The sequence below is a fragment of the Mustelus asterias genome, chromosome 6 (genome assembly GCF_964213995.1).
Source record: "Mustelus asterias chromosome 6, sMusAst1.hap1.1, whole genome shotgun sequence".
In the NCBI taxonomy this organism is placed as follows: domain Eukaryota; kingdom Metazoa; phylum Chordata; class Chondrichthyes; order Carcharhiniformes; family Triakidae; genus Mustelus; species Mustelus asterias.
The window spans coordinates 21,866,439-21,882,123 of NC_135806.1; positions in this window are offsets into that span (position 1 = coordinate 21,866,439).

Consider the following 15,685-nt stretch of genomic DNA (forward strand, 5'->3'; position numbering starts at 1 on the left):
TTCTCCCCAGATGAGCTCTTTATTGGGGCTCTTTGTTCACAAGGTCCAGGCTTCTCTGGAGGACCATGCCAGCTGACCATCACAATGATGGCAACCTTTGCAGGAGGCTATTGAAGGGCACCATAACTGGTCCAGGTACTGGAAAAGCATCTTCAGAAACTTGACGGCCTACTTAATGGTGGTCCTGCTGAATAGGTGACATTGGTTGTACTGCATCTGTCTGAGTTACCTGTAGAGGGTCAGTAGCCAGCTTTTCAAGGGATTTCCCTTGTTTCCTAGGAACCATTCATGCATTTAAAGGTTAAAGAGTCATTGTAGCTGCCAGGAAAGCCAGCCTGGACATTGGGGAAGCTGATGTTGTGGTTGCTGACCAGTTTGATGTTGGGCAAGTGGAATCCCTTCCTGTTAATGAATCTCACTGACTGGTTGATGGATGCCATGATGTGGAGATGCAGGCATTGGACTGGGGTAAGCACAGTAAGAAGTCTCACAGCACCAGGTTAAAGTCCTGTAGAAACTTGATGTCTGTGTCGATATGCGCGATCTTCTTGGAGATTCTCTCCACTTGGAACCGGCAGTTTGCGGTGTCGATGGTAGCCATGATGTGGAGATGCCGGCGTTGGACTGGGGTAAGCACAGTAAGAAGTCTCACAACACCAGGTTAAAGTCCAACACCAGGTTGTGAGACTTCTTACTGTCGTTGATGGGTGCCATTGATTGATGCCCTGCACTTACAGCAATCCAGAAGCAAAATCCAGTATCCTCTTTCCATGCAAAGTTGTATTTGCTGTTAAATCAATGTGCTGTCATAAGAATGTAAGAAATAGGAACACAAATTAGCAATTTGGTCCCTTGAGCCTTCTCTGCCATTCAATGAGTTCAGGGCTGATCTGATGGCGACCTTAACTTTCCTGCCTGCTCCCCAAGATTCTTGAATCTCCTGTAGTTCAGGAATCTGCCTTAAGTCAGCCTTGAATAAATTCAGTGGCCCAGTCTCCACTGTTCCCTGAGGTAGTGAACTCCAAAGAATAACTACCTTCTGAGGGAAGAAATTCTTCATCATATCAATCTTAAATGAGAAACCCCTTGTTTTGAAACTGTGCCCCCTAATTCTAGATACCTCCATGTGAATAAACGTCCTCTCAGTCAAACCCCCTCATAGGTCCCCCTCATACCCTCAATCAGCCTGTGCAACACCCTAATGACATTACTATCAAATCATGTGACTAGCTCTCAAAGCAATCATGCAACCAATTAAATATGTAACATCCGTTCCCTTTTATTTCTGTAGCCATGACAACAAATTGCAATTACGTTATATTTAGGATCAGTAATACTCTAGACACAGTGCTATGCACCATTAATCATTGTACATAGTCAATAAGAAAGTAAATCAGGAGGAATTCTATTCCTCTTTGGTTGCATATAATGTTCTGGAATTTGGCTATACTTGACCCTAGAAATATGATTTGGAACTTCAATAGACACTTCTCTTGAAACTAATTTTGCATCATTCTCACATGGTATAATAGCAAAGACACGATTGTCAGGCAGCTCATGTTCAATTAACTCTTCTGTAGTATTATTCAGAACATTGGGACTAAATAAATTAGTACTTTTGGTGATGATTCAGAGAAGCCACTTTGAAATGACAACAATTGGTCAGCATGACTTCACCAAATTAGTTCACCATGTAAGTAATTGGACCTGGTTTTGCTAAAACTATGGCTGGTACTTATTTCTCACTCATGGCATAAATACGCTCTAACACTCTCCTTCTTGAAAAGGATGTTGTTTTGTCCTCACTTCTTGTCTAGCAAGTTGAGATTGTTGTAGATGCTTTACTATTCACTAAATTTCTGGAGGTAATAACAAACCAAAAGTAGTTTTCAACTTTCTCTTCAAGACCAGAAACACACCTGAACTTTGGCTAGTCGCATAAATAGTGTTTCTCTAAGATGCCAAAAGGCTATTCACATGATGTTATAATGAACCTTGCTCTTTTGAAGCCTTTAAAGAATGTTTCAAGAATTGTATGAATCTTTCAGCTAACCCATTGGTTGATGGATGATAAAAAGTGGATTTTATATGCTGAAAACAATTTACTTTGAGATAATCCCCAAACTCTTGTGAAGTAAACTGTGAACAGTTATCACTAACAATCTGTTTTGATTGACCAAACTTTGAAAAAGTTTCATCAAATTTTTCAATGGTTTGGTCAGTTGTAGTGGAACTCTCATGATAACAACTTCTGGCCACTTTGAGTGTGCATCAATTATGATTAAGAACATGTAACCCTCAAACAGACCAGCCAAGGCTGTGAAGGATACAATGGTTGTGTACTTCTTATTTGAGCACAGGATTGACACTGTCCCACTTTTCCTTCAACCTGAGAATCCAGAACCGACCACTAAAAATAACTACATGCTAATTCCTTCATCCATATTGTACCAGGTGTGTTTCATGTAGTTGTTCAAGAACTTTTCCTCACAGGCTTGGAGGAACGATAACTCTGATTTCCCACAATAGTCACTCACCCTGGACGGATTTTGAGAAGCTGTCACAGGCAAGTGATCTACAACCAAAATATAAAGATGATTAACAAAACTAATAGGTGCCATCTGCATGATAGGTAAAGGTAAGCATGATAATGCATCAGCATCAGCACACCACTCTGACAACACTTCATATCATTGGAATGTGCCGATAAGATCAGCAACCATCTTTGCAATTGGCTAGCAGTTAACAACACTATGCCTTTATACGGCTCAAAAATACCAGTTAAGGGTTGATGATCAGTCAATAATGTGAAATGACAACCATATAAATAACAATCAAACCTTCATATTGCAAAAAATATACTCAGTGCTTCTTTTTCTAGCTGAGCATAGTTAGATTCAGCACCAGTCAGAACATGCAAAGCAAAAGCTTTTGGTCTTTCTTCTGCCAAAGGCATAATATGTGAAAACTAGTGAATTTACCAGTCCTAGAAAATACCGGAATTGTATCTGTGACACTACTGCACCTTTAAGAATTTTTTTTCAAATCATGTTCTCTGCAGTTTGTAAGCAGTTTGTTTTTAAATTGTGGCACTGGTTGCCTGCTTAGATGTATTTTTATTGCTTCTTGAATGGTTTGAATGGGGTTTTGTTTATTGAAGTGCTGTGGGAAGATTGATTGACAAGTCAAAGTCAGGTGTTTCCTCCACAGAAGAATCCAAGAATTCACTTTCAGTTTGGGTTAGAGGTGTTTTACTTCAGGCTGGATACAGTATTCTGCCTCTCTCTCTCCCTGGTATTATAGTTTCTGCTGACTAGCCAGAAGCAGGTCTTCTTGCCTTCCTGGAGTGAGAATTCTGTCTCTTGCAGTGGTTCACTGGCTAAAAGCTGGAGACAATAATAGTTTTAACAACACCAGGTTAAAGTCCAACAGGTTTAATGGCATTTGCTACCAAATAGATATCCACTCCATCTGACGAAGGAGCAGGACTCCGAAAGCTAATGGCATTTGCGACCAAATAAACCTGTTGGACTTTAACCTGGTGTTGTTAAAACTCTTACTGTGTTTACCCCAGTCCAACGCTGGCATCTCCACATCATAAAAGCTAGAGGCCAGCAGTGGCATTATCTCTACCTCGAGGTCTGCAGGAAGTTACAAGACAGGGAAGTCATATTCTCCAACCAAAGGACTACATCCCAGCATCACATGAACATTCTTATTTTCTGTGTTAAACCTATGGAAGGGGTCTGTTTATAAGGAGGTTCGTTATGATTGTTTTTTTTTTCTTGTTTGCAATTGGTAAAAGCTTTTGCTATATGTTAACTGTATTCTTAAATAAACTTAGTTTGATTAAAGCTCCCTAGTGGGTTATTTGAAACATACCTGAAGTGAAACATCTTATTCTTACCCTAACCAAATTCAGACTTCATAAAACACTTTGGAGTTTCTGACCTAGATTATAACAGTTGGTGGTCCTTTGCACGATTAAAAGTTATATTCCTTGATTGATTTAGGATAATTGGACTTAAAGACAGTGAGTGGTGAGCATATTTGTGTTTTCTTTTCAGGTGTTGTATTCAGGTTTAAATAGGAGGTCCGTTGTGGAATAATGGCTCTCTCAGAGGCTAAGATGTTCCTGGGGATGGAAGAAGTCATGCAGGGTGGTTTACAAAAGGTGACTAAAACAAAGCTTTTGGAATTACCAAAAACATTGCTGTTGACATTCCATGACAGTTTAAGGAAGGGGGAGATAATTGTGGTGATAGATCAGCATTTAAAATGGCCAGAAACACAGTCAGAATAATTGGAAATGGCTCGAATTCAATTACAAATGGAACAGCTTGAACATGAAAAAAACTAACGCAGCTTGAATTCAAAGTAAAAGAAAGAGAGAGAGTAGCAAAAACCAAAGAAAGGGATACCATTGCCACAGAAAAAAGCTAGAGAAAGGGAGGAACAGCAAGCAAAAGAATTGAAACAGTTTGAATTGCAACAAGAAAAAGAAATGAAACTGCTTGAATTATAGATGAGGGAAAAAGAACCAAAAGGAAAAGAGCGAGAATTTGAACTTCAGAAACTGGCAATAAAAATATCAGTGAGAAAGAGCAACAGCGTCATAATCAAAGGACTGATGGGGATTTACTTAACTATGTCCAATTGTTGCCAAGTTTTGATGAGAAGGATGTAGAAGCCTTTTTCATTTCATTTGAGAAAGTGGCTGAACAATTGAAATGGCCACAACCATGTGGGCATTACTGATTCTTAGAGAAATTATTATTTTGGAGCAGTTTAAAAATTCACTTCGTAATTTAGCAAGAACCCATATGGAAGAGCACAGGGTTAAAACTGCAAGGTTAGCAGCAGAAATGGCAGCTGATTATGAATTAGTTCATAAATCAAAGTTTGGCTTCCGATATCAGTTTCAACCTGTGAGGGATAGAAACTGAGGAAATGAGAAATCCTCAGGTGGTAAAGATAAAGGAGATCTTGAGATAGATAATAAAGACAATGTACCTCAGGTTAAAAAGGAAACAGAGGAGGGTGGAAGATAAATGAGATGCTTCAGATTTTTTTCACTGTAATAAATTTGGGCATGCAAAGCCACAGTGTTGGTCATTTAAGAAAAGCACTGGGAAGACTGATGTGGTAAAACAAGATAAGCCAGTGGGGTTTATTAAAGTGGTAATGGAAAGCCTAGTTGAAGTGAAAGAGGTGCCAAATAATGTACAGTCTGGTCAGTGTTTGATTGATAAGAACGTGCCAGATCTCTTTAAAGAATTCACTTATGTGGGTAAAGTTTATTCATGTGTACCAGGAGGAGTAGGTAATGAAGTTAAAGAATTAAGAGTTATGCAGGCAAGTCAAACTTTGATGGTAAGAGATGAGGAGTTATGTAGTTTGGAAGGAGTATTGCCAGAAAAGGTGGTAATATGTGGAATTCAGGGTGAGAATCGTAGTATTCCATTATATAAGGTGAAGTTGGAGAGTCCAGTGAAGAGTGGTGAAGTGGTAGTAGGAGTAATAGAGAAATTATCTTGCCCAGGAACACCGTTTATCTTGGGTAACGATATAGCTGGATCACAGGTGGGAATGATGCCGACTGTGGTTGAAAAGTCAGTAGAAAATCAAACAACTGAGTTATTGAAGAACGCATATTCTGGGATTTTTCCTGATTGTATAAGAATAACATCACAAAGTCATAGGTTAAGACAAGAGAAGAAATCAAAGAGTGAAGATAAGAAAGTTGAAGTTCAATTATCAGGAACAATTTTTGATCAGACGATTGAAAAAGAAGAACAGGTGGAGGATGAGGTGGATATTTTTAGTTCAGGAAAGTTGACAGAGTTTCACAGAAAGAAAAAGAAATAAAACAGTTGGATCGGAAAGCGTACACGGAAAAGGAATCTGAGTGTATACTAGAATGTTATTGCTTTAAAAGTGACGACTTAATGAAGAAATTGAGACCTTTACATATTCAGGTGGATGAAAAGTGGGCAAAAATTCATCAAGTGGTGTTGCCGGTAGGGTATAGAAAGGAGGTGTTGTGAGTAGCATATGAGGTACCAATAGGAGGTCATTTGGGAGTAAGGAAAATTCAAGCTAAAATACAAAAACATTTTTATTAGCCTGGACTGCATAAAGACATGGTTAAATTTTGCCGATCATGTCACACGTGTCAGGTGATAGGGAAACCTCAAGCGGTGATAAAACCAGCACTCTTAATACCCATTCCAGCATTTGAGGAATTTTTTAACAAGGATCTTAATTGAATGTGTAGGACCCCTCCCGAAAAAGAAAAGTGGGAATCAATATCTATTGACTATCTTGGATGAATCTACTAGATTTCCAGAGGTCATTCTATTAAGCAATATGACAGCTAAAAGGACTGTAGAGGAATTACTTAAATGTTTTACGAGATATGGACTATCCAGAAATACAATCAGATGAAGGATCTAATTTTACATCAAAATTATTCAAGGAGGTTATGGATAGTTTGGGAATAAAACAATTTGAATCAATTGCGTACCATCCAGAATCGCAGGAAGCAGATAAGAAATCAAAAACTTGTAGTTTTGTTAGTGGAGATAAAGTTTTAGTATTGCTACCAGTGGTAGGTGAAATGTTAAAAGCAGGGTTAGAGGGCCTTAAAAAATTGAAAGGAAAGTGAGTGAAGTGATGCATTTGATAAGAACAGTAAGAGTTTTAACAACACCAGGTTAAAGTCCAACAGGTTTATTTGGTAGCAAATGCCATTAGCTTTCGTCAGATGGAGTGGAAATCTGCTCTCAAACAGGGCACAGAGACACAAAATCAAGTTACAGAATACTGATTAGAATGTGAATCTTTACAGCCAACCAGGTCTTAAAGATACAGACAATGTGAGTGGAGGGAGCATTAAGCACAGGTTAAAGAGATGTGTATTGTCTCCAGACAGGATAGCCAGATAAGATAAGAATGCCAGAGGGCGGCACAGTGGTTAGCATTGCTGCCTTGAAGTGCCAGGGACCCGGATTCGATTCCCGGCTTGGGTCACTGTCTGTACGAAATCTGCACGTTGTCCCCGTGTCTGTATGGGTTCCCTCCGGGTGCTCCGGTTTCCTCCCACAGTCCGAAAGGTTTGTTTGCTTGGAACATTTCTTATAGTTGTTTAATCTTATAAAATATCATGGTTATTTTTTTCCTTGTTTGTAATTGGTTAAAGTGATTATTTTACGTCAATTGTACTCTTAAATAAACTTTGTTTGATAAAAGCTCCCTAGTGGATCATTTGAATCATACCTGAAGTGAAATGGCTCATGCTTACCCGAGGCAAATTCAAATTGCAAAACTTATGATCCAGGCAGAATTCATAAAATGCTTTGGAGCTTCTGACCTGGATTCTTACATATCACATTCATCAGATGTGGTGCTTCTAAAATAGCATCCATCTTTTAATGTGCTTTATGTCGGCCTTTATTATCAGTAACATGACTGAAATACTGGACTGATGCCTGGAAAAAGTCATACATATGCAGACCTTGTGCTTGAAGACATTCCAATTTTGCTTCTAAATTATGCAAAAAGCTCATGTTCACTGGACCCTGAAATTTGAATCACATCCAGGTAACATTGTACATCAGAGAGACCACTTAAACTCTGATCCATCAGAATAGGGCTGGTGCACATGTTATTCCAAAAGACAATCTTTTCTAACAAAAAAGCACTTTGTGAGTAACGATGGTAAGCAATGGTTGAGATTCAATGGCTACATTCATCCATAAATATACTTGTGAAAGATCAATCTTGCTGATTTTCTGCCCACTTGATAACCCAGCCCACAAACCTTCAATTAAGAGAAGTGAATATCGATCAACACATGATACTGGATTTATGGTTGTTTTTAAAATCACCACAAATATGAATGGAACCATTTGGTTTCATGACAGGTATGATAGGAGTAGCTCAGTCACTCATTGTAACTGGCTCTAATACACTAGTGTTAACAAGTCGTCCTAATTCTTCTTCGACCTTGGGATGAATTGCATATAGCATCGCTCTTGCACTGAGACTTTTTGGTTGATTATTAGGCATTATTTTGCATTTCACTTGAACTCCCTTCATTGCGCCAAGTGTCTTTTTGAGTACACTATTTATCCAGAAGGTGCTGTATGTTTGCTTTGGCATCTGCTAACCTCTTGACAGCCCTCCACTTTAGCTTTATCTTCTCCAACCATGATCTCCCAATTAGAGCTGGAATATTACCATGAACCACATGGAGAGGCAACTCCACTTTTTGTCCAATCAACTCTACATTGACAATGATGTAACCTTTTAATGGCACAATCTCTTTTGTGTATATCTTTGAAATCATATCAGCTGGTTTTAAAGGAAAGTACTTCAGCGTTTGTTGGTATGTAGTATCAGAAATCAAAGATACATCAGTACCAGTATCAAATTCCATCCGAATAGGCTGTCCATTTAATTTCAAAATTTCACCCAGAATCTAAGTGATTCACCTGTATGGATAATACATTCAGTTGGAGAACCTCATCATATTTCTGGACACTCTTCTTCACAATGGTAATTTCTTTCTTCCACATTGCATATTCTTCTTGTCGAATGCAATGTGTTCTTCTTCTTGAAAACCCCGGCTTTCTCTTCTGAATATTCTTCTTAGGGGAAACTGGTCTCACCAAACAAGTTTTTGCAATGTGATACATTTTTTCACAATATTTGTATTGCCTATTCTTGCTCCAGCATTCACTCGCTGAATGGCCCAATTTGGCACATCTGTGACATGCTTATTGCTGTTTTGACTTCTCATGGGCATTTCCCAACTTGTGGATCTTCATTCCTGCACCAAATTGTGAAGCCTGTTTAGCAGCCAGTTCCATCAACACTGAGATTTGGATTGCTGTCTTTAAAATTAAAGCATGTTTTAAATAAGCAATCTTCTTTGGATGGCCTCACTTTGGAGACCACAAACTAGACGATCTCAAAGATTATCTTTTAATGACTCAGGAAACTCACAATTTTGTGTCAGCTTTTTTAAAGGTTGCCACAAACTATGCAATGTTTTCATCTTCCACTTGATTCCTTCAGTGGAACATGAAAGTTCTGTGATAATCAGTGGCTTTGGAGAGTAATGTTCTTCAAAGATCTTTGTCAAGTCATTGTAAGTATTGTTCCAGGCTTTGCTGTATGAACCAAGTTGCAGAGCAAATTGAAGGTTTTACTTCCTATTGTACTGAGAAATTTTAATTGCTTGTGCAAAGCACTGAAAATGCTCGAGATAGGAACGCCATGATTCATTTTCTTAATTGAAAGGTCCTATGGATCCTGTTTGACCCACCATTTATCTTGCAGGCACAAACAACTCGGTTCTCCTCAGCCTTGCCCCTCACCTGAGGTGTGGTGATCCCCAGGTTAAATCACCACCAATCAGCTCTCCCCCTTAAAGGGGAGGGCAACCTCTGGTCATTTAGGACAATGGTGACTTTAACTTTTATAGACTGGCAGCAAATTGTGCTTACGGATAACATGAGCTGATTTGTGACAGGATTATTGTAGAGGTATTAAATGAAGGCTGATCAAAACTTGTACAGATTTGGGAAGTTTTAGCACTGGTGAAACCAGTGCAGATCACGAAGGAAACAAAACTTAGACAACAAAATCGTTTGGTTTTTGGAGGGAAGAAGAGGTTCCATGGAGATGATTGAGTGTGACCTTTCAATTTGCTGGCCATGAAATGTGTTTTGAAGTTGCATATATAAGGTTAAAACTGTGGCGTTTGAAAATGTAAATAGTGAAAAGAAAGGCTAAGCAATCCAAAAGAAATTATATCGCATTGTCGCTTTAAAAAGCATGTGTCTTTCTGTGGATTTTAAACTGCAGCAGCAGGCTTGCAACATTTGTATCCAGCAGAGCAAAACAGGCTTTTGAATTGAACCAATGAGTTTAGAGAAAGCCCTCAGAAACACAGAACCAATAGAATTCAAATGTGAGTTTATGTATAGTTTTGAACCAGTTGGTTTGCAGGATTACTGTGAGGTAATTCTGCGTATAGAAACCAGGACCAGTCTTAACTGGCAGAGAATAGAGAGCAAGAGCTGAGGAGTAATCTTGCCACCTCTTTCGTCAGAAGGAGGGAGAAGCGAGTCTCTCATATAGAATCCTGCAGTTTAATATATGTTTTCATAAAATTTACCAACTACTGTTGGAAAATAGATCAAAAGATGTGTCAGACCTGAAGAGCAAACACCTTCAGACTTCTAACAAGTGCCTGGTTGTATATATATCCTTTTGAGAATGACTGGAATTTATAAGCTTTTATTTCATTCATGAGTGTTGCATTGTTTGGACAGCATTGTATTGGGGAGTATATTCAGTTGTTAATTGTTTTAATAAGATTGTCACCAGTTTTAAAATAAAGACCTGTTAATTGTTCATGATAGAGTGTGTTCAATCCTGCTTTAATTTACCTAAACTAATAACTTCCTACTCCCTCACACACACTTACTTAAGATTACGATATGAGATATCCCTTTGGAGGGGGGTTCCAAAATCACGCTGAGGGAAAAATCACCTCCACGTCGTAACAAGTAGAAAGCACGCCAAAGCCTAAGCGTTCTGGTGTGGTGGGAACTAGGTACACAAATGAGAAGAATGTCCAAAGTGGGTCAGGGCGGACTGTACCATAACTGGAAAAATAGACCATTTCCAAACAGTCTGTCACTGGAAAACATGACAACCTGTAAAAAGAGGGAGAAAATTTTAAAGCAGAGCCACATCCAAAAAGTGAAAGAGCCATCTGAACAGAAATCAAGTACCTCGGGGAGATAAATTATGCTGAAAACAAGTATTGGATTGCAGAATAAAAATAAATATTGAGTTGCACATTGCCCTCCAATGTGTTGGGAAACCAAACTGTCTTTTTCCCCCCAGGGAAATCCCTTACCAACTCTTGACCTAAGTCAAGGTTGGAATAGAAGTGATGCAGTGGCAATGGGTTATTTCAACATTCAGTATGCTAACAAAATGGTGTTCACGGTCCCAAAACCAAATGGCTCTGTCAGAATCCGCGTGGATTTAGTTCAGCTCAACAAAGGAGTGGAATGGGAGGACCACCTGATGACCTCGGTGGACGAGAACTGAGCAAAACTAGTCAAGAGCATTTTATTTACCATTTTGGATGTGAACATCAGAATTTGGCATTTGCCTCTGTGCAAACAATCCAGATTTCTGACCACATTTATAATGTCCTTTGGGCACTATTGTTTCAATAGCTTGCCCTTTTTTCAAGTGTGCCTGCTCCAGAAATTTTCCTGAGAATAATGTCCACCCCATTAAAAGGCATGGAAGGGGTAATAAGCCATATGGATTCATTCTTGGATCCAGGAGAAAGGATTATGGTCACAGGATAAGAACAATCCCGAGAATATTGACAGGAGGTAGGCCTAACACTGAGTGAAAAATGTGAGTTTTCCAAATACATGATTTTTTTTTGTTTTTCAGTCACATGATACAAGCCGCTGGAATCACAGCTGATCCACAAAAAGCAAAAATTAGAAGATAATTTCCGTAATCCAGGAACATTATTGAGCTTCAAAAATTCCTAGCGAAGGTGAACCAAGCAATCAAGTTCTTCGCAAATTTAGTAGAGGTCAACCTACCCTTGGAGACAGCTGTTGAGGCAGGGTCCAGCAGTGGTGCTGGAATGTGAACAAAGAAAATAATTTAAAAATTATTAAACATATTTTAATCTTTCTGACATCTTGCACATGACACAGATTTACTGACCATTGTAACAGTGGATGCATCATCTACAGGTCTGGGGACAGTACTATTTCAAGTGCAAAAAGACAGCTAGTGCAGAATAGTCTACTATGCCTTCAGGTCACTAACAGAAATAGAACAACAATATGCTACAATAGAAAGATGCTTTGCAGCAATGTAGATATGTGAAAAATGTTCAGACTAAGCTATGGGATTTTGTTTCAAAATCAAAATGGATCATAAACCATTAGTTAGCCTTCTGAAAATGAAATAAATTGCGAAGGTGCCACCCAGAATCCAGCAGTTTAGATTAAGATTGATGAGATATGACTCTATCATGGAGTATGTGCAAAGCAAATGTCAAAAAACAGTGGACACACTGTCACAAATAACTGAAGGAGAAACTGAACAGAGGATTTAAACTTCATCAAGGAGTTTGAAGCACATATGTCCTTAATCAGTCAGCACTTAGCTACTGCAAGAAAGTTACAGGAGATAAATCAAGCCACGGTGCAGGATGAAGAATGTCTTCAAATCATAGAATATTACCTGTAAGGAAGGCTAGACTATATATATCCAGTAATTCAACAGTACACCAGTATTTTGAAAAGCACAAGCAGCTTACTGTCATTGATGACTTCAACTAGAGATTAGTCGTAACAGGAGCCCTTTCGCTTGATATTCTTTAAAGATTTCACCAAGGACCTTAAGAAATTATGAAGTGCCATGTGAGGGAGCAACAGTCTGGTGGCCAGGTATTACTCCCTCGATAGAAGGAATGATTTCTAACTCTATTTCTTGTGCTGTAAACAGCCAAGAACAAAAATAATAACAAAAACAAAAACTATTACTTCTTCTTTCTCATCAGGGTGGCACATTGCTGCCTCACAGCATCAAAGACCCTGGTTTGATTTGTGGCTTGGGTCACTGTGTGGAGGCTGCACATTCCCCCCGTATCTGTGTGGGTTTCCTCTGGGTGCTCCAGGTTCCTCCCACAGTCTGATAGATGTGCTGGTTAGGTGCATTGGCCATACTAAATTCTCCCTTAATGTACCCAAACAGGTGGCAACTAGGGGATTTTTACAGTAACTTTATTGCAATATTAATGTAAGCCTACTTGTGACACTAATACATAAACTTGAAAAAAAATTAAGGTCATGCGAATGCTTGGGAATAGATTTGTTTGAATTTAAGGGGAAGACCTTTGTTATTATTATTGATTATTATTCATGGTAGATTGAAGTAAACTGATTGCATAGTATCACTGAAGCTGTCATTAACTTCCTCAAGAGAATTGATTCAATGCATGGTATTCCGGACATTGCAATATCTGACAATGGATCACAACTCGCAAGTGAACAAATGAATATAGCTTTGTTCATGTAACCAATTCACATCATTACTGTCAAGCAAATAGAAAGGCCGAAAGATGGGTATGAACAATTAAGGAGTCATTAAAGAGAAACAAATACATTAATCTAACTGGGTTATCGATCTTCGCCATTACAGAACTGTTTCACACCAACAAATTTACAAATGGGGAGGAAATTGAGAACACAGCCTCCATCTCTGACACAAAATTCAAGATGTGGAGATGCCGGCATTGGATTGGGGTAAACACAGAAAGAGTTTTAACAATACCAGGTTAAAGTCCAACAGGTTTATTTGGTAGCAAATGCCATTAGCTTACGGAGCGCTGCTCCTTACAAAAATTCAAACCCAATATCACCATGAATGACCACAAGAGGGTAAGACAGCCTGAGGGAGAGCAGAGAATCAACCAGGCTTGGAACTTACATCACAAGCATGGAGCACGTGGGTTACCAGTGCTGAAGCAAAAGGATGGAGGGCATGGGGCTGAGACCAACAGCGGGAATGTAAAATAATTGGAAAGATTTCACAACCAAGATTGTACAGAGTTGTGACTTGTCAGGGTGTCATAAGGGGAAACCACTGTGCCCTAATATCCTTGAAAATAAAGCCAATAGAAATTTTGGCTTACTCTTCAGATCTTGAAGAAGAAGAGGTAAGCTCTATAGTCTCCCAGGAGAAGGACTATAGAGGTAAGCTCTATAGTCTCACCAACAGAAAGGAGAGCACTAAATATCCTCGACCTAAAAGAAGATCAAAACAAGATCAGGGAGATTGGTTAAGGCACCTCCGGGACTAAACCTGTGGAGTCTGAGAATTTGAGGGGGAAGATATAGGAGAATACAAACATGAAGGTGATAAAGAATTGGGGGAGGTGTTGAGTAAAAGGTTAATATTAGAAGCATACACGGTGCTGATGTAATAATAATAATGTCAGATCACACAATTTACCAAATGTCCAAATGTGTAAATACTTGCTATAAATATATAGTTCTGGTTAAAAAGACTCGGGACTCGAGCAGCATATTTTTTGGGAGACCAGACAATCCCGAAATCTGATCAAAATCTCTAACAATCAACTAAACACACTCCAGTAAAAAAAACTGGTAAAATAGAACGAACCACAAGTTAGACATATGAAGGATATATATGATCTCTTTTGGGATAACTCTGACAAATCACTTCCAGTAACTGTTTCTTTCTCACTCTCTGATTTTTTTTTGCCTCTTTCTATTTTGCACCTCTCCATATGGCTCTCACACACCTTTTTATTGTATCTTTATGTGGCTCTTTTATCACTGTCAATTTCTTTAATCTGCCAAGGGAAAGAATAGGAGATTGGGAATAATTAGATAGTTTTTCATAGAGCCAACACAAAATGATGGACTGAATGATGTCCTTCTGTACTGAAAGATCCTTTGATCTTTTTTGGCTCTCAATCATGTACCTTTACTGCTGTCAAGGTGACAGCCAACACATACCAGATTATAGGTAGGGACAGAGTGCCGTGAAGTTAGTGTGAGGCACTGGGATAAGAGACAGTGTCGGGGTTGGAATTGCAAATAACGAATTGCGGGACAAAGGTTTTCCTTTGTCATCAAGGTATTCATAGAATGTGGCCGGAATTCTCCGGCCATTTAGAATCCTGCTGGTGGCACACCCTCTGCGGTGGGTTTCTGGCAATGTGTGGTGGCTTTGATGGGAATTCCCATTGGCAGCGATGGGACCAGAGGATCCCACCACCAGCGAATGGCATGCCGCTTCCCACCATCAAGAAAACTGCTGAGGGGAGTCCAGAGAATCCCACTCAATGTCTGAGTGGGAGCTGAGGGTTCTACCACTGTTGCCATCATATATTCTGTTGTTGCTATGTTTGCAGGACACTTCTTGGATACCATGAAGCAGTCTTGTATAAGTTACAAGGAAGTCTTTATTACCAATACTGGACTATGTAAACATTTACAGTAGGTAGGAAGAGGACTCCATACTCAGCCCTTACGTATTGCGACTCATCTTTATACTGGCCTAGCTCTAGGTCATGTGCCTTCTCACATCATCATGTGGGCAGTACTGTACTCTGTTGCAGGTTAACCCTTTAGGTATCCAATCATTCTACTGCACCTCCCCCCAACTCTTTATCCCCTTAATAGAGACTGACATGAGTTTATTTCCAGTTTACTTCAAATCTTACGTTACTGTAAGTCTTATGTACTAACTTTGATGTTACAACTATAACCTATTCTTACCTAATGCTTTATCATTGAAGGCAGTCTCCGACCTTATGATGTTTGTGTCGCAATGGATTGCACTTCCAACATTTATAAATTTATACCCTGTTTTGGCTTTAGGATACCATGCGAGTGAACAGTTTGTCTTTGTCAACCGTTGTATTCCTTTACATTCCACCTTTCACAACCACTGCAAGGGCAAATTGCTTCTCAGATGTGGAAAATTTCGCCAACTTTAATGTGACAAAAAAAACCCAATTTTAAACTAACTGACTCAGCAGAAACTGATGAGTTGGATGCCTGTTTTTCACAAAGGGGGAAATTTTTCCGTC